The sequence below is a fragment of the Petaurus breviceps genome, unplaced genomic scaffold (genome assembly GCF_028583685.1).
Source record: "Petaurus breviceps papuanus isolate PSGF00001 unplaced genomic scaffold, PetGlider_PUasm1.0 100, whole genome shotgun sequence".
Classification (NCBI taxonomy): Eukaryota; Metazoa; Chordata; class Mammalia; order Diprotodontia; family Petauridae; genus Petaurus; species Petaurus breviceps.
The window spans coordinates 2,392,314-2,419,478 of NW_027185573.1; positions in this window are offsets into that span (position 1 = coordinate 2,392,314).

A 27,165-nucleotide genomic window follows, 5' to 3' on the forward strand; every position below is an offset into this window, starting at 1 on the left:
CAGAGACAGACATAGAGAGAGCAACAGAGACAGAGTGAAACAGAGATAGAGACAGACAAAGACAGACACAGAGACAGAGAAAGAGAAAAGGAGAGACATGCACTTGATATTTTGATCTTGGACAAATCATTCAAACAATCTCAGCCTCAGTCTCCCCATTTGTAAAATGGAGATTATAATATTTACATCTACTTGAAGGACTGTATTGAAAATATCATTTAAACTCTTACTATATGCCAAGCATTGTATTAAACACTAGGGATACAAACACAGGAACAAAAGTAGTCTCTGCTCTCAAGGATCTTACATTATAATCAGTAGAATGAGGAGGGAAGGAGACAAGAAAGAACAAAGTTAAAAAGTGAGTAGGGCTATAGGGGAGCAGATTGACCCACCCTCTCCAGGAGCAGTAGCAGAGTTGACTTGACTATGATTCAAAGTTCCAATCAATCAATCAATAAGCATTTATGAAGCACCTACTATATGCCAGACATCATGTTAAAAATTCCCATGACTCTTTTCTTTGGAGGGTGCAGTTTTGTGACTTCAGCTTCGACTGAGACTTCACCTGCTCCTAAAGGTGGCGTAGTGGTCGGAACAGTTCATGTGTACCAAAGGTCAGCACAGATGTGTAGCTGTTATAGCTGAATAGCCTTCTCCATTCCTGCCACTGGATCTGGGTATTAGATTTGTCTCTATGAAGGAAAGACTAGCTTTGGAAAGGATTGTCTAACATGTGGCTATTTGAGGGGAGTTTTTAGATAATGAGGAAAAAAAGACGATATGCAGTTTGGTACTTTGATTTCTCCATGTTTGTTCTACCATCCTAATGCAACTCTCCATGAAACAAATATAGGGATTTAATAGATCCCATCCATATAAACATTTCTGAATCAGTTCCAATACATTGGACAAAGGAAAAAATAGAGCAGCTAAGTGGAGAAATGCCACTTAAGTGAAGAGAAAACATTTTATTACTGCAGTGAAATCATTTTTTATCATAGCGATAGATTTAGTTTTAATTAGAAAAAAATATCTGATTCAGAAAACTGCTTGGGCCATCAGCACATGGCTCCTTTATTGTAACCGTGTACAACCGTTAACAGGTGGTTAACAAACTCATTATTTCCTGCAGGTCTTACCTTTTGTTTCAGAAGGCAGAGAAATTCTTTATGGTTACGTGTCCTTGGGTAATGCAGCAGCTGCTGTTTATGCAAATTCCTGCTTACTCGCAAATACACCCATGTTTATTTTGTGCCTCACCAGCTGTCAAGAAAGACTTTGGAAGAATAATTTCCATACTTAAAACAGATACTTTATTCTATCTTCCTATTGTGAGTCCCATGCCCCTGAAGACCCACAGCAAGTTCTTTTGGGTTGGGCATTGGAGGTGTCATGCTCACAGCTTTCTACCAATCTCCTTCGCTGTCACACCTGAGAAACACCAGCTCATCCCTAGACTTCTCTGGGAGAAAATGACACATATCAGTTAAGTGCTTTTAGGTTTTTTTTAATGTGAGTTGAAAAGGATGGATTTTTCAGTTGTTCCCTAATAGAGGCTGGGAAAACTGTCTTAACTGTCTACTATACTAACCACCTTTAATCAGCCTTTTTTTTTTTTGGGGGGAAACAGAGATGCTAAGCCACCATGCATGACAAAGAACATGCTTTTGAAGCCTGGGAATTTTTTTCGCACCTAATGATCAGGGAAAAAAAAAATAAAGGAAAGAGCTTTTTCTTGGCAAGTATTTGTGCTACTGATCTTGCCTAAGATTTGTATTTTATTTATATGATATAGCCTAGATTTTTTTTTGTAAAACCATAGGAAGAAATGGAAATTGAGTTTTTAATTACTCTTTCCCATAGAAATAAATCTTTAGAAGAGAAAGAGTAAATAGCAGGACAATTCATTTCCACTACTTTTATCATTTACATTAGGGAATTCACAATTCTAAGTTTGCAGCTATTAATGGAGTCTAAAAAAAAACACCCAATCATTTATGAAACCCTTTGAAACTCATATTGACAGCAACAGATGCCATGCCATGATTCTTAGATTTCCAAAAAGGTGCTTACCATTCTCAGTTTCCTCATCTGTCAAATGGAGAAAGAAATGGCAAATTACTTTGGTATCTTTGCCAAGAAAATCCCGAATCAGGTCACAGAATCAGACATGCCTGAACTCAACAATCACAACAACTTTTAGCTCATCCCAGTCTCTGGTGGTCTGTGGTTTAGGCTGTGTCTAAAAAGATATGAGTGGTAGATTTGAGTGGGGAACATGACATCTCAAAGAAGGTATTTCTCAGAAAAAATGATAAAAATGTTGTTCTTGGGAGAAATATATGTATGGTGGAGAGGTTCGGAAGATAGTCAGGGATCCACCATGGGCCAGACCTGCAGTAGTAATGATAGTGAGGATACTAATTTGACTTTCTATGTGCTCCATTGGTATACATCTAATACCCAGAGCAATAGAAAAATAAAGATGCCTAATATGTTTATATTTTTTTCTCTTTCCCTCTCTCCCCTGACTCTTTCAGTCTCTCTTTGTCTCTGGGTATTTGTATGTGTCTATCTGTCTCTGTTTCTCTATCTGTCTGTCTGTCTGTCTCTCTCCATATATCTATATATCTGTATAAAATTTTTGTATTTCTCTCTGTATCGTGCCTATATCTGTATCTTTATATGTATGCATATATATAACTCTGTATTTGCATCTATATCTATGTTTATATCTCTGCATCTACATCTAATTCTACATCTATATATCATAGATATATTTGAAGTTGTAAAGCTTTACATCGTGGCTTTTAGATTGACTCCACGAAGAATCTGAACCTCAGAAATTTATAAGATTGTAATGAATAGCATTGCCACCTTCAAATATCCCTATTGATTTGAAACATTGATCTATATGCAGTTACTTTCTTTCAAAGCCCTGGGTAAGTTGGGCTGCTGGGGAGTTTCCCTCCTGAAGTCACTTTCCACTGAGCATTATAAACTACCTTTAAGTTCAGGTCTTGGCACAAACAACCAGTCAAGTCACCAAGCATTTATTAAGCACATGCTATTGTTAGACACCGTGAAAAATCCTAGGGATATACATAAAGTAAAAAATAGCTCTTAAGGAGCTCACAGTCTGATTGGGTCAATTTATACATAATACATAATGATATATACACACATATGTATATGCTCATATATATATATTGATAACTATCTACAACTATACACACATATACACAGACAGATATACCCACACATATACATACATATATTGATTTCTATCTAAAACTACACACATATACGTATACACGCAGATATGTAATGCATATATACATGCATTTATATGCAAGACCAAGTCTTGATTTTGGAAGAATTTTAAGGTACCTTCACATTGAAAAATCAGCAATACATGATCTCCTAAGAGTAATAGACTCCCGCCCCCTTTGGATCTACAGAATCATAGAATTCTAGAAGTGGAGGAGACCTTCCTTGTTCACCATTTAACCCAACTCATACTCAAAAGTGAATCCCAAATATAGCATTCCTGACCAGTGGTCAGTCATATAGCCTTTATATAAAGATCTCCAATGACAGGGAGCTCACTACCTCCCAAGGTATCTGTCTCACTTTGGGATAACTATAACTGTCAGGAACATTTCCCTGGTCTCCACCCTAAATTTGTCTCTTTGTGACTTTCAGCCCATTCTGGTTCTTTTTTTTTTGGGGGGGGGGGCAAAAATAACCAACCTAATCTCTATTCCACAACAAACACTTGAAAACCCCTACTGCATTCATCTTGAGTCTTCTCTTTTCCAGGCTAAAAAACCCTAGCTTCTTCACCTGGTCCTTATATGACATGAACTTAAAAACATTCATCCTCCTGAATGCTATGCTATGTTCACTCTCCTGCTTATTATCAATGTGCCTCCTACATCAGATAATTTGATTATATATTTAAAAGGAATAGCAAGTTGTACATACTAGATTTGAAGTTTCATGTCCAATCATCTTTTAAAAAATTATATTGTTATAGAAATATTTGTTTTATTCCATAAATTAAAAATTAAATATAAATTTAAAAAGAAACATCTTCCCCAAAATACTTGCGCACACACACACACACACACACACACACACCTCAGTATTATTGTTTCTTTGTTTCTTAGACCATATATAAACAAGCCAAATTCATCCTCTTAAAATCGATTTACCAGAGTAGTTGTCAGTGATGACCATTATTTCTTTTTCCTCATGCAAAGAGACAACTTCCCATTTCATGGGGCATCTGAGCTACTTTATCTCATCACTGAAAGTCCCTAGGCTGCCTCCATAATGGTGTCTCCAGAGAATACTCTGTCTTCACAACAACACTCACCCATCTCCTTTGGTTTGCTATCACTATGTTTTCCCCATTACCATTCCTCTCTTGCTTACCTGCTATTCCCCATACATGGTTTGCTCTCTCCTGCCTTCGAACATTTGGGAAGATGATTCCTTGCCTGTGGAATGACCCCTTTCTTTCTTGTCTGTGTCTTAGAATCCCCAGTTTCTTTCAAGTTGCAGATTCAGGACCTTCTATATGAGTTCTTACATGACCAACACCACCCCTCGGCTCCCCCACCTTAGAGGTTATCATTTATCTCCCCTTGAATTATATTATTTTGTTTTCTGTATGCTTTGTATTTACTTATCTGTTTACATGTTGTATCCTAACACAATGCCCAGCACATAGTAGGTGTTTAACAAATGTATTTTGACGAACAGTGACCTCAGTAGAATTTAGCTTCCTTAAAGGCATGGGCTGATTCACTTTTGTCTTCCTATCCTAAGTACTATGATTTTTTTCTAGATGTTTGGGCAATCCAAACTCCTTTGAACAATAAAAGATATCTTTGATGCAACCAGCATGATTTCATCCCCAAAACAGCAGCATTTATATGACTTCACCATGCATAGGGAGCCTCTCTTCAACTTGGTCTTTGCTCTGTCTTTCATTACATTGGTTAATCCCTATGGTATGAATATAACAAATCTCCCTGTTTTAAGTCCTGTCTGTTTTTTGTTTGTTTTTGATCAGAGCATCATTTAACAAGGTTATTTTTACTCTTGTAACTCTCAAGGAATCTGGAATAATGTTTAATATGGGTAGAAGACATTTTGAAAAAGAGCTATTAATGTGACATTTTGCTCTACTGAAGTCATACATTGTAATAATTAACAGATAATAAATCAGAGGGTTCTTGTAACCCATTTGCAATATGTTTTAATCAATTGTGTCATAGTAAAAATTAGTCTACTTTGGAATAATACTTCCAAAGGATAGTGGGCTCTATATTGATGCCCTCACTGAGTATGCCATCAATGTGTGCATGTAGATAATTCTTACAATGCTTAATATAGATGGCAATGTGACATATGGGTTGGTAGTTAATGGTTTTGGTCCTTTTTAAAAAAAATTTAATAGAACATATTTTTTTTCATGTTTTGGTTTCATCCCCTTCTCTGGTTGCCTTATGATTTGCTTTCTCAATGTCCTCACAAGATTTAATATAAATCTCCATAATCTAACCCAGCTACTGTTCCTGTGTTTTCTCTTTAGTCTCAATACTACCTTTTGTATACTTTCAAAATGTTTAAGTGTAATGTTTTTGATGTCCTTGAAAGTAGAAAATGGTCAAAAGCAAAACTCTAGTGATGTGGGAAGGTGAGAAGAGAAAGAGAAAAACATAAATGGAAGGAAATAGGATGGAGAGAAAGATACAGGTAATGATCATAACTGTGAATGTGAATGGAATGAACTCTCCCATAAAACAGAAGCAGATAGCAGAGTGGATTAAAAACCACAATCCTATAGTAATGTGTTGTTTATGAGAGTGGAAAAAATGGTTGATCTAAAAGGAAGATGCTTTGGTCATGTGACAAGGTTGAAGAAGAAGAAACCAGTAGATAACTTGAGACATTCAATGGTATCTGTATGATAGCACAAGATCCTGAGAAATATCCCAATACTATTGAGTCAAATTCCTATGACGATCTCATGAAAATGGACAATTGACACACAAACATACAAGCACAGAAGGACTGTGATTTACACCATTGAAAGAACCACTAGAACTGATGGGATCACAAAATTGCTTCAGTATCTGAGTATTCTGAACACAGCCCCTTTCCTTTAGCAGTTATTTCAAATATACTCATTCAATTCCCACTGGGGTACTCCCTCAGCTGGGGCCTCCCTTTCCATCTGTCACTTCAGAAATCTCAACCTGTGAATCGCAACAGGCAATCTCTGCCAACTTCTTATAAACCTAAGTGTTAAGTCTAAAGCCATCAATTTTGATATCCCTGATATCTGGCAGTCTTTGCCTGTAACTGCAAAACCAATGGTCATTTGGTGACCGACACATATAAAAGTGTGCCTTTTGCTGACAAACCTTTCACAGGTATTTCTGTGATCATTTAAACTGGCAAGCAAGTTGGTCCAGTGTTTCAACTGCCTGGTCACAGGGAGCATGGTACATGGGCTTGTCATCTTTAATGAGGACTTTAGGGCTATAATTGATAAATTACACATTGGACTCTTTTGGCTACATAAAAACACTAGTCTGGACATCACTGTTCCGAAATGCCAACAGAGATGGAAATCAATGGGAAACAGCATGAAGACATTTCCCAATTTTCTGTGTATTTGTTCTGCTGCAGCCAAAAGCTGATCACGGGGATATAATCCTGCAAAGTTGTTTCTAGATGATGATTAAGATTTCTTTGCTTGGGCAGCATCCAGATGTTTTACTGCCAATAAGTATGCAGACATTTAAGTCCTTACTCAGTTTGGTCAATTAAAGATGGGACTTCAAATGGATTCTTCCATTTGGATGTTTTCTTCCCCCTAGGTTTGGTTTATTTTGTCTTCAACAGAAGAGAAAGGAATGGGTACAAGATACAGAGGGACAGACTTTGCGTTTAACCCAAAGAAAAACTTCCTAATATTGATAGCTGTCCAAAAGTGGAAGGTCCATAAATATGCATATCTTAACTGTTCTCCAGATATCCTGTGCAGATCAAATGTGAACTGCTGGCACTTAATGAGCTTCCTACCTTGGCCCTTTCCTCTCTTCCCAGTCTCCTAATGCATTACTCCCATCTAGGTACTTGATGTTTTAACAATATGGGCTTATTTGCTGTTTACATGTGATGTTCCAGTCTCCACATATTTATTTGCATTAGCTATTTCTCTACCATTAAAATGTTCTCTCTTCTCACCTCAGCCTGTTAGAATTCCTATCTTCCTCAAAGAATTACCCACATTTTAAAGGAGGTCTTCTCTCAGAAGGGGGAAACCTGCAGCCTGGAGGCCACATATGGCCCTCTAGGTCCTTAAGTGCAGTCCTTTGACTGAATCCAAACTTCACAGGATACATTCCCTTAATAAAAGACTTTGCTCTGTAAAACTTGGACTCAATCAAAAGGTAACACCCAAGGACCTAGAAGGTCACATGTGACCTTGAGGCCACAGGGTCCCCACCCCTGCTTCACACAATCCCTCCCCCAGTATCAAAGCCTTTACCTCTAAGATTGTGTTTCATATATTCTTTAAGTTTCTTTTATGGGGATTTGTGGGGTCTTCAGGTAGGACTAGCACTTCTGATGTGAGGCTTGCCAAGACCTTGTCAGGGCTCCTCATCCACCTTTGGTGTTCTCCTGACACTTAGCTCTCACTTGTGGCTCCTAGGAGCTGTAGCATGCCCAGAAGTCACAGCCAGATGGACTAACCTAGTTTGAAGGTAAACAACAGGCCTCAAACCTATTGGTGAATTAGGGAAATTTCCACCCTAAGCATGTGAAGACTTCCCCAGCTGAATGAATATAAGAAGAATTGGTTCCAATGGCCATGAGGGCAACTGAAGCATATGCCATGGACCATTTAGAGATTGGTCATATATTGGAGACACCAAAATCATTCACTGCACTATGGACCATCAACAGTCTTTTTGACTTTTGTCTGTGACTGGACTTCAATGACTCTGGAAGAAAGAGTAAGACTGATGACTTTGCAAAACTCTGACTTACTTAAATTCAATTCATGTGCAAGTCAAATACTCACCCCAGGGTGTCACCTGTCTTCTTTGAAAAGAAAGGGTGGTTGACAACAACAACAACAATAATAATATTGTATAAACTTACCTAGATCATATCTCCCCCATTAGGAGGTAAGGTCCTTGAGGGCTATTTTCTTTATAACCCTAGAACTTGGCACAATGCCTGAAACTTAGCAAGAGCTTAATAAATTTTTGTTGTTGAACTGATTAATTGATTAATTCAGGGCCTTAATACTTAGACATTTGTTGTGGACTGGGAATTAGTATCATCACTATTTATGGGTATGAACTTAGAGAAGTGGTACTAATCAAGTTTCAATTAGGTTGTTGTATTTTTCCTTTGTTTTTGGAGGGGCAATTGGGGTTAAGCGACTTGCCTAAGGTCACACAGTTTTTTGTGTTAAGTGTCTGAGGCTGGATTTGAACTCAGATCCCCCTGACTTCAGGGCCAGTGCTCTATTCACTGTGCCACCTAGCCTAACCCCCAATTAAGTTTTTAAAATATACTGTCTAAATAAATTTTCTGTAAAATTGCCAAGGGAAGTTCAGTGGATGTCTTGAGATTTACAATAGTAAAATAGTAATTAAAAAAAAAATAGGTTCCTGACACCTAGCAAACATAAAATTAGATTAATAAGGAATTTAGATGCAATCTAGGATACCTGTTATTGGGTCAAAATTTTCTTGAAAAGTCGTCATCTAACTTGTTCTTGATATCAGTTAGAGAGGTGGAATGAACTACCTCATGAATCAGTCTTTTTCATAATTCTGATTATTATTAGGTTTTCCAAAACCATATTTTCTTTAACATCTACCCATTGCTCCTTGCTCTGCTCTCTGAGGCTAGGATACTTGATAATAACTATTATGTTTCCTCTCTCTCTCTCTCTCTCTCTCTCTCTCTCTCTCTCTCCCATATGTTAATATCCCCAGTTCCTATTCCTTCACCTGAATTTCATGCCACACTCTTTCAAGTCTCTTCAGCATCCTGGTTGCTGCCTTCCTCAATACTCTCTAGCTCAGGAATTCTTAATTAAAATCTATGGATAAATTTCAAGAGATCCACGAACTTGGGTGGGAAAAAAAATTGTATCTTTATTTTCACTAATCTCCAATGGAAATATAGCATTTTCTTGAAATACGAATTTAACAAATAATTCTTTTTTTTTTAAAGCAATCGGGATTAAGTAACTTGCTCAAGGTTACACAGCCAGTTATTTTTGTGTGGGTGCCGAGTATCTGAGGCCAGAACTGATCCCAGGTCTCCCGACTCTGGGGCCGGCGATCTTACTCACTGCGCCACCTGGCCACCCCAACAAATTATTCTTTAAAAAGGGTCCATAGACTAAGAACCCCTGTTGTGACCAATAGTTGCTTTTTCTGAAATGTGGTACCTCTAACTGAACACAATATTTGAAATAAGCTCAATTAGGACAGAATATAGCAGAACTTTCATCTCTTCCACTTATTCCTGAATATTACTCTTTTAAACTGGTCAAAAGTTGTCTTAGCTTTTGGTGCTGATTCTTATTGTTGATCCACATTGAGCCTCTAGCCTTCATATACATCCCCCATCATTTTTTTCAGGTAAATTATTTTCTAACTAGGGCTCCTCATTCTTATACTTGTAAATTGATTCTTTGAACCTAAATGTAAGACTTTGTATTTATCTTATACAGGATAGAAACTCCCTTTGTGAGCACCATTTTTTTAGTTTAGCCATCCTTGTCAATATTGTAATTATTAACTGAAAAGTTATCTTTTTTTTTTTTGGAGAGGGGAAAGTAGGGCAATTGGGGTTAAGTGACTTGCCCAAGGTCACATGGCTAGTTTTTATATGTTAAGTGTCTGAGGCCGAATTTGAACTCAGGTGCTCCTGACTCCAGGCTGGTGTTCTATTCACTGTGCCACCTAGCTACCCCAAGAAGTTATCTTTTATTTGTTTAAAGTTGGGTATGGGTGGAAGAACATGGTCAAAGACAGGGAATAATAACACCTTTCTCCAAATTGCTTCTGCTTACAATATTGGGCTCTCAGGAATGGTGCCTGGATTGAGGAACTGGCATTCTGTACTTAATGGGGAGGGTTCCTTTTACTAAAAACTGGCTTATCTCTTGGAAATGGGCTAGATGGAAATAGAAATCACTCTGCTCCCAAGGCGGCAGATATTGAAACTTGTAACTGTTGCATCTCACCATTGTTGCTACATTGCACCATTTGATTCTTTATCTGGTCACAAGTATATAAGTCAAGGTTTAGCCCAACTGCATTGGATTTTCTGCTACAGGAGGCCCTGACACACATGTCTAATTTCTTTTCTTCAGCAGAATAAAGAAAAATTTTGTTCCTCCAAATCTCAGCCAGACAAACTACACTGGCTAGAGAAACAACCATGTGACCTGATTAGACCATATTTTTTGTACTTCTGTTGTTTTTCAGACATATCTAGTTCTTCATGATCCCTTTGGGGGTTTTCTTGGAAAATATACTGCAGTGGTTTGTCATTTACTTCTCCAGTTCATTTTACAGATGAGGAAACTAAGGCAAATAAGGTTAAGTGACTTACCCATTTATACTCACGAAGATGAGTCTTCCTAATTCTAGGTCTGATCCTATCCACTGTACCACCTACCTGTCCAAACAATGAAGATAAAAAGGCAGAAAGAGCATCCTAGGAAATAAGTGCTTTTACTATTCCCATTTCATAGATAAGGAAACTCTGTGGTTATTTGGGGGTGACTTGTTGTAATGTAATACCAAGGAAAGGCAACTTCCCAGGTTCAAAATACCAGCATAGGTGCTCTCTATTTTATTCAGTAACAAACCCAGAACAGAGAAGATCAAAACATGACATCATTCAAAATACAGCATTTACTAAGTGTGATTAAATAATCTCCAAGGCCTACCCCACCCCAGGACTTTCCAATCATTCAATCAATTACAAAGTCTCTGTTCCAAATACTTCTCCACCCCTAGGCTATACCTTAATTAAGTCCACCACAAAGCCCCTCTTCTCAAATGGAGATTAGTTTCCAAACATAAGTAAAATACATTCATTTGCTCAACCATAGAACACAAAAAGGTCAAAAGTTCCCCACCCCTGGATCACAATTGAATCTACCCCAGAGTTACATCAAGTTTAAACACAGCACTTAATACCCAAATGGAGGTCTTTTCTTCATCTTGACACGAGGCAAGTTCTCAGCAATCTTAGTTCCTGGAGAGACAAGGCTTAGCAAGGCCATAAGATACATTGCCAGTCCCTTCATGAATTTATCCTCTGTCTGTAGAACAGTCCTAGAACCCCTGAACACATTAGCAAAGCCCTCTCCCAGGATTTCTGTAAACATACAACAAGAAAATCCTTCTTCAGGGCTTCTGAACCAACAGAAAGGCTCCCAGACCCCTGCAACAACAGTACTGTCCCTCACCAGTGGACAGTATTCACTCTCAGTACTGTCCCTCACCAGTGGACAGTATTCACTCTCTGTCTGCAGGACAGTCTCAGGCCTTCTTAACCAAATGCCAGGTTCCAGGACTTCTTCAACAGGACAGTCTTTCACCAGTGGACAAATCTGGCAAAATAACATCAAAACAGACAGACAAAGTACCAGCAAAACAGCCATGTCTCCTCAGTCCTTGGCAGCTCAGGGGGCAGGTCTCAAAAGTCCAGGGCAATTCAAAGCGGCCACCAGCAATCTCTTAGTCTCTCCCTCTCCACGAGGTGCTGCTTCCAAAAAGAACTTCCGCCTCTCTCTTGTCTCTCCAAATCTACATCACCAGCTCCTCCCAGTTCAGGACTTTCTTTTCACATCAACAAGCCCATCCCACAGGTGGGATTAACAAACTCTGGGTTTTAACACAATCAATTTGAAAACCAAGCCAATACAGGGGAATCTTTAATTGCCATTACTATCACACTTGTTCAGTCTTTTTATTTTTTTTCTGGTCATGACTAACACTTTATGACCCCATCTGGGGGTTTCTTGGCAAAGATACTGAAGAGGTTTGCCTTTTCCTTCTTCAATTCATTTTACAGATGAGAAGACTGAGGCAAAAAGCATGAAACTTTCCCAAGATCACAAATCTAGTAAATGTCTGTGCTTCTATCTCTTGGCTCCAAGCATAATCACCAGTTGTCCTTTATTCCTGGAATGCTTTTCTTCCTCCACTTTCTGGCTTCCTCTAAGTCTTAAATAAAATCCCACATTTTACAGGAAAACTTCCCAACTATGTTTTAATTCTATTCCCTTATCTCTGTTAAGTATTTCCTATTTAACCTGTATGAAGCTTTGCATACCTTAATTTGTATATGTTTGTTTACAAATAGTCTCTCTAATTAGATTCGAATCTCCTTGGGGGCAGGGACTTTCTTTTGCCTCTTTTTCTATTTCAAAGGCTTAGCATAAAAACTGGCACACAGTAGATAGATGACATTTAATAGTAGTAGCATTAATAAATGGATATTGATTAATTGATTGTCTGACTATATGTGTTTGGTTGGACCTCTGAGTTCTTTGTATTTTATTCATTTTTTTTGTGGTAAGAAAATATGAAACTTCCATATACCAAATTAAACTTGTGTCTGTCTCTCCCTCTCTCTCTCTCATATCCTAGTGCCTTTTACCAAAGAAACAACCCAAGGTATAGAGAATTCTAGCTTTAAAGAGTGTGGGTCTCAATAGTCTTAAAAACTTCTTAATGATCACTTCACATCCTGAAAGTCCATATGACCCCCAATGAGCAAAATGAGCAGAACCAAGAGAATACTGTATACGGTAATAGCAACATTATTTTAAAGACAGCTTTGAGCAACTATGTCATTTTGACTGTTATAAATACCCAACTTTATGGAGGAAGATACTATTTGCATCCAGAGAAAGAGCTAATAAATAGAAGTAAGTATAGAATGATTTTATATATTACATGCATATTTGTGTCTAATGTTAACTATCTCTAGGATGGGAGGGAGGAAAGAAAAAAAGGAGAAAAAAGAAAGTTACACGATAACTTTGTTAAATATTTAAAAAGGAATAGCAAGTTGTACAAAATAGTTCTGTAGTTTCATGTACAATCATTTTTTCCCCTTTCTCTTCTACTATGTTACCTAAATGCTTTATTTCTTAAGTTCAGAACAAAATCAATAAAATTTTAAAAAGGTGTCACAGTTGGAGTACATTTGAGTCATGAGACTCCCCCACAGTTCCTCTGGGATCCTGGAGCACTCACTCTCTGAGAGTTTCACATTTCTTGTATGTTAAAAACATCAGACCTTCACCTTACACATTCATTTACCATTAAGCCTCAATAAAACAACAACAAAAAAAATTCAAAACAAAACAAAAATGAAAATCACTACAGAGACTGCAATATAACAGAGTTCCTCCGTGAAATTAAAAAAAATCATTTAAAATTTTGTTGAAAGAACATCTTGACTTTATTAAAATAAAACACAGAATTGTGTGGTTTTTTTAATGTTTTATTGATGGCTATTGTTTTTAATCCATAGGCACTGGCCCTTCCTTCACATCATTGAATCTCCCATTGCAGCAGCAACAGAAACAAATCAATAAACACAGCAGCCATTTCTGATGGTGTTTATATCACAGGCTATCTCCACAGTCTCTAGCTCTTTTACTAAAGAGCATTAAAGACATATGTCCTTTGTTATCAGCTCACCGAAACTGTGATTGATCATTGCAATTCATCAGATCTCTATTGTCTTTATTTTTGCTTTTATTTACTGTGACAAGCTCTGGGTATACAAATATTAAAAAAAAAAAAAAAGCATTAGTGGAGCCAAGATGGTGGCGTAGAAGCAGGAAAACTCTGTATGCCCCTTCCATAACCACCTCACATACCTATAAAAATGACTCTAAACAAACTTTAGGGCTACAGAACCCACAAAGTGACAGAGAGAAACAAACCTCTGTAGCAGCAAGAATCCTAGCATACCCAGAGGGGCTGCCAAAGATCTGTTTTTCTAAGATGGGTTAATAATCTTTCTAAAGAATTTTTCTAAAATGGGTTAACAATCTTTCTTTAATCAAACATATGTCATTTACCTAGCTCAGGGGGAAAAGGTCAGCACCCCGAACTTCAGAGAATACAGAGTTTACAAGCAAACAAAAAATACAGACAGAGAAACAGATCAGCAGACAGGCTTCCAGCTGCCTGACCATTACATCCATACCTAGTAAGTTACCAGAGAGGGAAGCATCAACATCTGGATTTTCAAAGCCAGGGGACTCAATGGCTGCTCAGAGTCTCATCTGTTCAAATTACACAACTCTTCTCAAAGTGAGCCCCAAAACAATATCTCACATCAAGGTATATATAGCCTTCTCCTGACTCAGAGAATGTCACAACACTCTTGACCCACTGCCCAATAATAAAGCATCAAGGTGTGGGCATTTTGGGTTGAACTAAGAAATGTTAGCCTAGAGAAAAAGGGTATGAACAATTTAATTATTTTCTCCCATAATTACAAATTGTTTTAAAGAATTTTCAGACTAAGTCATAGCTCCATTCACTGTGTATTAGCCCACAACACCCCACCCCAAACATTGACTATTTCCAAATTCTATCATATATTACATATTGAGGTGTATAGGCAAAACTCCTGAATCATTTTAATTTTCATTGATCTTATTATTAGCCCCTTGGAACTATCTTTAATGTGTCAGCAAGTTCTTCAAAACTATGCAGAACCAATTGAAAAGATTAAAATGAAATGGATAATCTTAATATTTGCACAGACCATTTATATGAGGACATCTGGCCTGAATGATGTCAATCTAGTTAGAGTTGCCTTAGCATTAAGCAGATGGGAGTGGGTCAGGAGAGGCAGAATATGAGAAAGATGATGGGAATTAGAACATGGATTGTGCAAACCATCTTGTCAGTGTTTACTTTGTCACTCCCATTTACCAGTTCAGCATATTTTTTTTTTTGCCCGTAGGTCAATGAGCTCACTGTGGAAAAAGTCCTGTACCCTCTTCTTGAGAGCCAGCTATATATCGTATCTCTGCTAATATAGGGAGAGGTGACTAGACCATTTGTGAAATCCCAGTCAGTTTTGAATATATGGTAAGCTATTCAATTCAATTCAACAAACACTTATTATGCACCTATTGTATTGAAAGTCCAGCTCTGATGCCTTCATGAAATCTCAAACCACTGCCTCATTGTATGAAGGTTCACCTATGCCCTTGAAGTCTATGATAGTGGAAGATAGAGGAGGTTCTATTAATTCTGGAAATTTGAAAAGCTTCAAGAACAGTACCAAGAACAGTTTGAGACTAATAAAAATTGCAAATAGCAAGCATTTATGTAGCATTTAGCAGGCACTTTATAAATATTATCTCATTTGATCTCCACAACAACCTCAGAAGGTAGATGCTATTGTTATCCTCATTTTATAGTTGAGGAAACTGTAACAAAGAGGTTAAATGACTGGTCTAAGATCACACAGTTTGTAAGTGTCTGAGGGTGGGTTTGAACTAATGTCTTCCTGATTTCAGATCCAGCACTCTGTGGACTATGGTGCCCCCTAGACTCTATCAAGTGAGACTATTTTTTAATGACCAGACTAGTGAAACGAGAAGGAACTCGCTCTCAGCAGGATGGTCAGTTGAATGAATACATGACTGAAGAAATGAAGAAACAAATGAGTGAATGGATGAATGAATGAGAAAGTATTTTAGTGATTCGAATAGAAAAGTGAAGACATTGCTGAGCTCTCGCGGTACTTACATTTTAATGATGGAGGGCAATGCGATGGTGGAAGGCAATGGGAGATCCATGGCCAGAGAGGAGTATTTTTCTTTAAATGCTCAAAGGGATAGTGAGTGGAGTCATAGGGGATTAGATTGGCTCACATTTTACATAGCAATAGCAGTATTGATTTGATTATAGATCCAGCTCATAATGAATTTGATGGTATAGGCAATCTATGAAAAAAAGAATCATCCTCAGTTCTGAGAAGCCCCCATCTACTTCTGTTAGTAACAATGGCAGAGTAGAAAAAGGGATAGGAACAACTAAGATTCTCCTAGTTCCTTTTTTTCTTTTTTGTTCTATATATAAACTTTAACAGGGCTGTGGGAACTCTAAATGTGAGGTGATTGTGTAATTAACAACAAATATACAAACCATTAGATTAATTGAATTTTTATCAATCTTGACATTCTTGCTATACAAAAATCTAGAAGACAAAATGTGGTGTCAGCTAAATGGAAGGACAGATCACAGATAATCCTTAGAGAGGAAAATACAGCAACGGCTTTTAAGATGCACCCAAAGACCACTAGAAGCAACACGTGATTGGGCATTTGCCCCCAAACAAAGTCTCACATCAGGGATTATATAGCCTTCTCCTGGGTCAGAGAATGTAACAACCCTATTTACCCACTGCCCAATCACAAATCCAACTATATATATATTTTTTTTTGCGAAAAAGCCATCAAGAAATAATCACAACTTAAATATGAGCACACACAAATGTCACTGAAGATGAAAATTAAATAAACTATATGACTAAGTCATTTCTGACTTTGTATTTTAAATTTACATATAACTTGATACTAAGTGACTTCAATATGAATGCAAGAATGCATGAGAATATTTTTGGAAAAAATAGAATGAGAATAATGAGAGTGAATAAAAATGTGTAGACTATGTGCAAGCATCATGGGATAATATGAAATTTTCAAGGAAAGAATTAGAAGGCACTGAACATAATAAGAACTGAATAACCTCACCAACACACACACACATGCGCACACATGCACACATACCTTATTTTCTTATATTTTAACAGATAGGAAAGGACTTCTCATCTGAGAATCATTCTTCATGTAATTATCTATGTACAGTCTTACCAATAAATTATTAGATCGAAGAACAAATTTTGTACAAGACTGGAAGGAAAAAATGAAATGTGAAAAATTTTGGTGTGAAATTAAAACAATACAAACCTGGCTTCTTTATATAACTTATTGATTATGAAAATGTGATACAGAAGCAAATAAAAGCATAGGTGCTGATTAAAATAATTGCATCCAGGAGTTTAGTAAATTTAAATTCATTGGCTCAATGCCAATACCAAAAATCCCTCCCTCCTTAAAAACAAACAAACAAACAAACAAAAACAAACAAAAAAACTTAGCTATCAAATACTTGGCTAATTCGCCAGGCACAGAAATAATCAAGTAAACCTTAGTTTAAAACAAATGCATTTTAAAGCCACATGGAGAAGGATGGTAGAAGATTATGAAAAGAATTGCTTCATAGAAGAGAAATAAATAATAGAGAGCTAATCTAGTTTCAAGAAATTTTAGTGAGAAACCCATCTAATCTAAGAAGTCATCCACAGGGAATTTAAGGATAAAACTAGAAGGATGACAAATAGAAGAAAAAGAAAGATGGGGAAAAGATTCAAAAAGATGATTGCATAAAAGCTCTTTTCAATTTCAAGGGCTGTGGAGTCACTGTACTTAGACTAATATCACTTATAGGAGAAGTATAAATAAAAGAATAAGGTAAATAAAGGATAGGGAAATTGGATTGGACTGAGTGAGTCTATATAGTTACAAAAGATTATCTTGGAGGAGAAGATACCAAATTATATTTTAATAGTTGGACCTTATTAATAGCAAAAGTAAAACAAAAGATGCCAAATAAGACATCAGTGACTATAAATTACATGCCTATTTAAAATTTTTTATGAGCATAATTTGCAAAAAAAAAACACATTGAGAAGGTCCTTGATGGGGGTATTTGTAGAGATCAGGGTGATTTTCATGAGTGATATTCCATAATATACCACAATATTTAAGAATCATAATTCAGTGGTGCAATTTCCTCTTTTTCTAAGGATCTTTGATGTGAGGTTCACATGGACATAGGGAATCTTGGCTCTAAGCAGAATTATAGGACTTACACTTTGGATTATTATACCCCTCCTCTCCCCCCCCAACCCACCCCAGAGTAGAACACTGGGGAAAAGAGCTAAAAGAAAGTGTTGGTTTTCTTATTTCAGGAGTATTCTCTAAGGAGAGAATATAAAAGTTATTTATTTCCTTCAGTACAAAATAAATACTTAAAACATAAAAAAATTTATAAATATACCTTTATGAATACTTACAATATAAAATAGTAACCCATCAATCCCACTATATGCTCTACTGTATATGTATATATCCATATATATACACATATACATATACACATATGCATAGGCATACACACACTCACGCAATACACATACACATGTACATACATATACCGTACATATATGTATGCATATATGTGTACAAATACACATATGCATATACTATACACTCCTACTATGTACTCTCCTGGAGAGCATGATACTTCAAACATTAGAATTTGTAAAATGTTATTGGACTTCTCAATGAGTATTTCACTTGAATCAGTACTTTCTGAGCACTTTATTCAATTCCTATATTTTCCGACCACTCATAAACAAATGATTCCTTCATTTCGGGGGCAGGTGGAAATTATCTTCTCTAAAAAATAATTGTGAAGATCAACTAGTGTTTGACAGCTAGCAGGAGCTACTGACATCTTGAACTCATGAGGTAAATTTTGGTCTCTGCACTTGGATGTGGGGAGTGGTGGTGGTGAATCTTACATAAACAAACAAATACACACACACACACACACACACACACACACACACACACACACACACATATATATATATATATATATATATATATATAATTTTCCCCATCCAAGTGCATGTATATGCATATACATATGTGTATAGGTATACAGTACATATTATTATAGCAGCAAGCACCCCAGCATCCCCAGGGTGGCTGCCAGCACAGGTTCTTAGATCTGCCTTTCTAAAGGAAAGCAACCCAAAATGGGTTAACAATCTTATTTTAATCGATCAAATATATCATTTACCTTGTTCAGGGGAAAAAGGCAGCACCCCGAACTTCAGAGTATACAGATAGAAACATTTCAAGAAGACAGGCCTCCAACTGTCCAACCATTACATCCATACCAAATCACAGTTACCAGAGAGGGAAGCATCAACATCTGGGTTTTCAAAGCCACGGGTCTTGACAATGGCTGCCCAGAGTCTTGTCTGGTCAAGTCACACAACACTTCTCAAAGTGAGCCCCCATACAAAGTCTCACATCAGGGATTATATAGCCCTCTCCTGGATCAGAGAATGTAACAACCCTATTGACCCACTGCCCAAGCACAAAGCACCAAGGTATGGGCATTCCTGAAAAACAAGCCTCCCACCACAGGCTCCAGGTGCACTTAACCTAGGGGCAGGGAAGATCTTAAAAATTTACATTCCTATCATAATTATATGTTCATATATGTGATGTGTGTATATACACATAGACATATATCTACACACATACACATATATATGCATATATATATGCATGTATATATTCACACACATATGTATGTGTATACATGTATATGCAATGTATATATAACATTTTATTTGCATTAATCTATAACTAAAATTTGTCATTTCCTTCAATTATTAAAAAAAACAATAACAGCAACAACATTATTTGGAGAAAGGGTCTACAGATTTTACCAGCCTTATAGAGGGCTCTATGACCTACTGAAAACAGGTTAATGATTCACACTGTAGACTAAGCCATCTGCCCTGAAATACATCATGTTTTAACAGGGTAAAGTTAGGGATTCTGACAGTTCAGGTTCATCTCTCAAAAAATCAATGTTTTCCTTCTTTACCTAGCAATCAGCAGGTGACCTTGGAGCAGGGGAATGGATTTAGGTGAAGAGAAACAGCTTCACATGTTGTAGGTAAAAGAAGTCATTAGTCCTCTTTCCATGAAGGAGAGAAATAAACAAAAATAGATTCAAGAAATTTGCTACAGAATTAGGGGAAAAATTTCCTTTTTGATTTATTTCCTTTGATAAAGAGTGAAGACAGGAAATCCAAGATAAAATTGAGCACATTAAGATGATTGGGGAACATTTTTTTCTTCTGACTTGATCTGCCACTATACTGGTTTAGTATGGGAGAAGGGGTGGGACAAGCCTCCTCTGACAATGCAGGTCAGCATCTATCCAACAACTTACAGGATTAAAGAGGTGCCCAGTGTACCAGGAATTTACCAGATTTGTTCAGTCATATGCCCACTATGTGACTCTATTTCTTTCTAGTCTCCTTCATAATAAAGAAGTGAGAATGATGAATTTTAAGGAACAACTTCAGTTCTAGAGTAATGAATAGTACACAGCTTCCTCCTCTCAGTAGAGATGCAGGGCCTATAACACAGGCTATGGTGTATACTTTCAGGTGGTCACCATAATGTTTGGCTTTGCTTTATAAAAAAAGGGTTCAGAAAACCAAACCAAACAGAAAACCCAAGGGGAAGCTAGGTGGTGCAGTGAATAGAGAACCAGCCCTGGAGTTAGGAGGACCTGAGTTCAATTCCAGCCTCAGAAACTTAACACTTAACTAGTCATGTGACCTTGGGCAAGTCACTTAACCCCAATTGCCCTGGCCTCCCCCCTCCAAAAAAAAAAAAGCAAAACAAAGCAAAAGAAAAAAATATTCAGTGAGGGGAGGTGCATAAGAGAAAATAACTGCTGTAAAAACAAAAGTCAATAACCAAAAAATCAACAAAATTCTATCTTGTATAGCAAATAATCAGTCAGTAAGCATTCTGTGGTTCATGGCAGGCACTGGAGTACGTCTTAGAAGTAACACAAATGGGGCAAATGTCTCCATCTAAACATGGCTCTCTGAGCTTAGCATATTACATTTAGTCTTCTGTGTGATGATTGTTCCCACAAGAAAGCTTCCTCTGGGGTCTTACTGTGTCATTAACAAATGAGTGCTATGTGAGCCTTTGTAGACAGTCACCTCTCAGCCAGGAAAGTCACAGTTTTCAAATGTCATTCAGGCTGCCATCAAACTCTTGTTCAGAAGGCACTTTGTAGTCTCTCATCTTGAACTAACATCAGATGTCATTTATCACTGCCAGGAGCTTAAAAACATCTGTAGTGCAGTGACAGTAATGGCATCTCCTCAAGGAGGTGGCACTTTTTTTTATCTTAAAAAAATGTCAACTGTTCTCCATCCCATGGGATCATGTTTCTCCTGAAGGCAAAGTAAGTGATCGTTACTAATAGAAAAAAATGCTGGGTTATGAATCTAGAGGTGGGTAATTTACCTTTCTCTTACCTGTTTTATATCACTTCTCATGATCTAGGGTGAAAATAAAAGTGGGAGATTTATAGAGTGAAAATGAAAGAGAAGAGAAGAGGGACCAGAACTTACATTCTATTGGGGAAAACATGTATGCACACCTATGTATACTTGCATGTGTGTATGCCAATGAATGCATATAACATGAATCTGCACACATGTAACTCTGTGAATTGTACATGTGTATATATGTAAATTGGTTGTGTGTATGTATAGACAAGCAGATTTAAATGTATACACATATGTACTTCTGCTTATACTTGTGTGCCTGGGCATGTGGATGTATGCATATGTATGTGTGCAAATTTAAGTGTGTATTGTGCAAATTAAGTGTATTAAGATGCATGTTGTTGTTGTTCAGTCATGGGCATTGTCTGTGGGATTTTCTTGGCAAAGATACTGGAGTGGTTCCCATTTTCCTCTCCATTTTACAGATAAGGAACTGAGGCATACAGGGTTAACCCAGGGTTATCCAAAGTCACACAGCTAGTAAGTGTCTGTGGCTGGATTTGAACTCAAATATTCCTGATTCCAGGCCCAGTGCTCTATCCACTACACCACCTAGCTATCCTATGTATATATACACATACATACATATAGACATACATACACATTTATATACACAAAAACACATAATGATGATGATTATGATAGCATTCATATAGGACTTTACATGTTATGTCATTTGATCTTTATAACAACCTTGGGTGGTAGATACTATTATTATGCCCATTTTACAGATGAATAAATCATAGGCACAGAAAAGTTAAATGGCTTGTGCAGAGTCATACAACTGGTAAATGTTTGAGGTATGATTCAAACTCACATCTCCCTGACTCCAAGTGCCGAACTCTTTGCCTTATGTCACCTGGCTACCTAATTACATAGTGAAAATAATATCAGGTAATTTGAGGGTGTTCACTTAATAGCTGGGGGGCTATTAAAAGAAGAGAGAAAGCCCTGCAGCATAGGGAATGCCTCCTGTCTCAATGACTGATGGAAAGACAGTCAATAATTTCACAGAACAAGAAGGTAAAGATGGATTATTAATGGCACCCACCAGTGGTTGGTGAATGGAGCATTCATGAGAATGACATTATAGATTCATTGTAATAAGTCTGATTTTAGCCACAGCCTGCCCAGCTTTGGGACAGTGCCTTTCAGATCACAGAATCCTGGGATAATAGCTTGGGTTCACAGATTTAGAGTTTGAGGGGACTGTATAGGTTATATGGTCCAACTGCCTCATTTTGTATATAAGAAAATTGAGACCCATAGAGGTAATGACTACTGCATGTTGACAAAGAACTGGGACTTCAAAACTGATCTTCAGCGCAGCTAGGTGATGCAGTGAATAGAGCACCAGCCATGGAGTCAGGAGGACCTGAGTTCAAATCCAGCCTCAGACACTTAACACTTACTAGCCATGTGACCTTGGGCAAGTAACTTAACCCCAATTGCCCTTCCCTCCCTCTCCAAAAAGAAAAAAAAAGAAAAAGAAAATTAATCTTTGCAGTTCAAATCCAGCACACTTTGAATCAGAGTGGGCAGCTACTTCAGAAGTTTGCTATTCCAACTCTCCTTCCTTATGCACATCTGAAACTGTCTACATTCCACCTCCTCCCTTCTACACTGGCTGGCTACCATCTGAATTGTTTCCCCCTGGTATATTCTTTCTCTTGAAATCCCATTCCCCTTCAAGCTTAACTCAAGGGCTTTTCCTTACCCAAGGCATTTTTTGATACCCCCAGATACTAGACCTTCCTCTACACCTCTGAAAATGTTACATTTGTTTTGTATTTACTTGTATATGTACATATTTATTTGTTTTTCTCCCAGTAGATTGTATGTTTCTTGAGGAGGGCAGAGTCTATTTTTGGTATATGTTGTATACCCAGAGGCTAGTATGGTGCTTACCCTAAGTAAGTGTTCAACTGATGTTTATTCAATTGCATTAGCTCGAACCATTGTGACAAATTAATATTTCTCTCTTGTATTTCATAACTAATTATTGAATTAGCACCAAGGTTTTACCCTTTCTGCTTCCTCATCTGTAAACCAACCAATGTGGGAAATCTCTCTTAAAGATTTACTCAGGTCAAGATCTAATCACATAGTAAAAGAAATTTTAAGTTTGGACTAATGAGTGTTTGCTCAGACAGGTCTGGGAAAATGTTGAATCTCCAAATTATCAAGACAGGTGATATGGAGATTGATGCTGCTTTAATCAAGACTTGGGTGACCCAAGTCATGTCCCCTAAGACCCTCATTTTAATATAGCCCACCTCCCATTATGTTAGCCAATCAGAGTTGATTGCCACCCCTTAGTTAACACCTTCTCTTCAAAGGTATATAAACTGTGAGTCCACCACCATTAGGGGTCTTTGGTTCAAGAGAGATGGCCAGATGACCACCCTTTTATTAATAATATGCTAGTTTTATTAATAAAATGATTTTATTGCCCAGAAACTGCTTCTCAGAATTTTTTTAATTGCCACACCACACTTGAAAGAAGGTAGAGCAGCACACCCGAGCACTGACTATTTATTCTTTCCTAAGACTTCTAGAGATGGAAAGCACACCAAGGCAAGAGAGAGAACATACCACCTTGGGTGCAACTGGATGCTTAGCTAGTTCTTCCTGGGTCAAGTATAAATCTATCTCTATAATCTCCACTGCCTCATTACTGTATTTATAAAACTGTGGTGTCAGGAAAGGGTAAGATATACATGCAAGCACACATACATGTATACACACATGCTTATACACATGCATACAAGCATCCATCCATCCATACATACATACAAGAGGAGAGACAGACAGACTGTGTTAAACATTGGAGATGCAAAGAAAGGCAAAGATATGTTCCCTACTCGCAAGGAGCATATAATCTAATGACAGAGACATGATAGAAGAGGAAGATAAGCATTTATTAGGCACTTACTGTGTATCAGGCACAATGTTAAGCACTTTCCAGATATCATAATTGGTCCTCATAACAAACTACTATGATCCTCATTTTACAAATGAGGAACCTGAAGCACATAGAGGTTAAATCATTTGCCCAGAGTCGCACAACCAGTAAGTGTCTGAGACTAGATTGGATATTAGATCTTCCTGATTCCAGGGCTAGTACTAGATATGCTGCATCACCTAGCTGCAGAAGTTCAATGTAAATAATGATGCGTGTACAAGATGTATAAAATCTAGAGGTACTCCAGGAATGGAATAGCATGTCTTAAACGATAATGAATTACCCCTCATTGGACAACCCTGGACTATAAGTGCTAGTATCATGCCCATTTTATGTATGAGAAGGCTGAGGTTGAAAGAAGTGATTTTACTTGCTCATGGTCACAGAGCTGGTGTGTAAAATAAGATTTGAACCTAACACCAAGTCCCCTGCTTGTGCTTGGGTTCTATATGTCTATTGGTATAGCCTTAATCTTTCTCTTGACCACCACTCTCACATCCCCAACTGTGTCCCAGAGATATTTTTAACTGGACATATCCAAAACTGAACTAATTATCTTTCTCCCCTCTGTTTTCCCTATCATGGATCCTACCATGATACTCCCTCCAACCCATGTTTACAACCTAGTTGTCATTCTTAATTCTTTCCTCTCTCTTACTACCCCCATCTCCCCAGTACCCAATCAGTGGCCAAGCCCTACTGTTGTTATTTTCCTACCTATGTAATATCTCTTGGATGCATCTCTCTTCTTTTCTCTGTCCCTGAAATCACATTGTTGAAAATCCTCATCACCAAATACCTAGACTATTGCAATAGACTGCTGTCTGATCTCCCTTGGGTCTCTCCTCTCTTCATTCCATGTTCCAATTATAAAATTGATCTTCCTCAAATGCAAGTCTGAGAGTGTCACACCCATAGTCAATAAACTCCAGTGGTTTTCTATTACCTCCAGGATCAAATATAAAATCCTTTGTTTGGTTTTCAAAACTCTTCATTATTTGGACCATGCCTACTTTTCTCCATGCGATTTGTGATCCAGTGACAGAGGCTTCCTTGTCCCTGGAACGTAACACTCCATTTCCTGACTATGGGCATTTTATCTGGCTGTTCCTCATGGAATACTCTCTCTACTTCCTGACTTCTCTGACTTCTTCTAGTCCTAGTTAAAGGCCCACCTTCTATGAGAAATCTTTCTCTGTCCTTTATCTTTGTGCCTTCCCTATGAGACTACCTCAAGTTTATCTTGTGTACAGCTTGTTTATACAAAGTTATTCACATGTTGTATTCTTCATTAGACTGTGAGCTCTTGGAATGGGATTGTTTTCTTTTTCATTTTTCCCTTTTCTTATATTCTCAGTGTTTAGCACAATGATTGGCCCATAGTACATATTTAGTAAGTGTTAATTTACTAACTGTACTATCTAAAACCCAAGATACTTCACCATCTTGATTGACCTCCTCTAGATATTCCCTACCTTATCAATGCGCTTCCTGAATGATAAATTCAGTAACATGTTAACTCTTTGAGAGTAGGAACTTTTTGGTGATTTATTCTTGCCTCTTCAGTTGTAAAAGTATGGAGGAACAAAGGTACAAACATAAAAAGTCCCTACTCTTAAGGAGTTTACATTCAGGAAACACTAAACTCTTAAAAACTGAAGGGTAAGCAGAGGATAGTGGAGAAATGTGAGGTGGGTGCATCACATTAGAAACAAAGAATCACACAGGTAAAATGATATAAAAGATAACATTGAAGAAATTTCTGTCCAATAAAGAGGGCAGGCTGGTCATAAAGGGAGAGTGAAAGATAACCAATGGATAGCTTTCTTGCCACTTTGGTATTTTATAATGACAAATGTGTTTGAAGAAGCCATCTACCATGAGGGTGGCCCCTTGTAGCAAATTTACAGGAGATCGTGGACAATGCACCATAGGACAGGCAGTCATAGATGGGTTAGTATGCATATCACTGGAGTCAATACCGACATTGATGAGACCAGAGAAAAACTGACTATTGGAGTTGTGATAGTAATGGCAATTAAAGATTCCCCTGTATTGGCTTGGTTTTCAAATTGATTGTGTTAAAACCCAGAGTTTGTTAATCCCACCTGTGGGATGGGCTTGTTGATGTGAAAAGAAAGTCCTGAACTGGGAGGAGCTGGTGACGTAGATTTGGAGACACAAGAGAGAGGCGGAAGATCTTTTTTGGAAGCAGCACCTCGTGGAGGGAGAGAGAGGCTAAGAGAATTGCTGGTGGCCACTTTGAATTGCCCTGGACTTTTGAGACCTGCCCCCTGAGCTGCCAAGGACTGAGGAGACATGGCTGTTTTGCTGGTACTTTGTCTGTCTGTTTTGATGTTATTTTGCCAGATTTGTCCACTGGTGAAAGACAGTCCTTTTGTTGAAGAAGTCCTGGAACCTGGCTGTTCGCTAAGAAGGCCTGCGACTGTCCTGCAGACAGAGAGTGAATACTGTCCACTGGTGAGGGACAGTACTGTTGTTGCAGGGGTCTGGAGACTGTCCTGCAGACAGAGTGAATACTGTCCACTGGTGAGGGACAGTGCTGTTGTTGCAGGGGTCTGGGAGCCTTTCTGTTGGTTCAGAAGCCCTGAAGAAGGATTTTCTTGTTGTATGTTTACAGAAATCCTGGGAGAGGGCTTTGCTAATGTGTTCAGGGGTTCTAGGACTGTTCTACAGACAGAGGATAAATTCATGAAGGGACTGGCAATGTATCTTGTGGCTTTGCTAAGCCTTGTTTCCCCAGGAACTAAGATTGCTGAGAACTTGCCTCGTGTCAAGATGAAGAAAAGACCTCCATTTGGGTATTAAGTGCT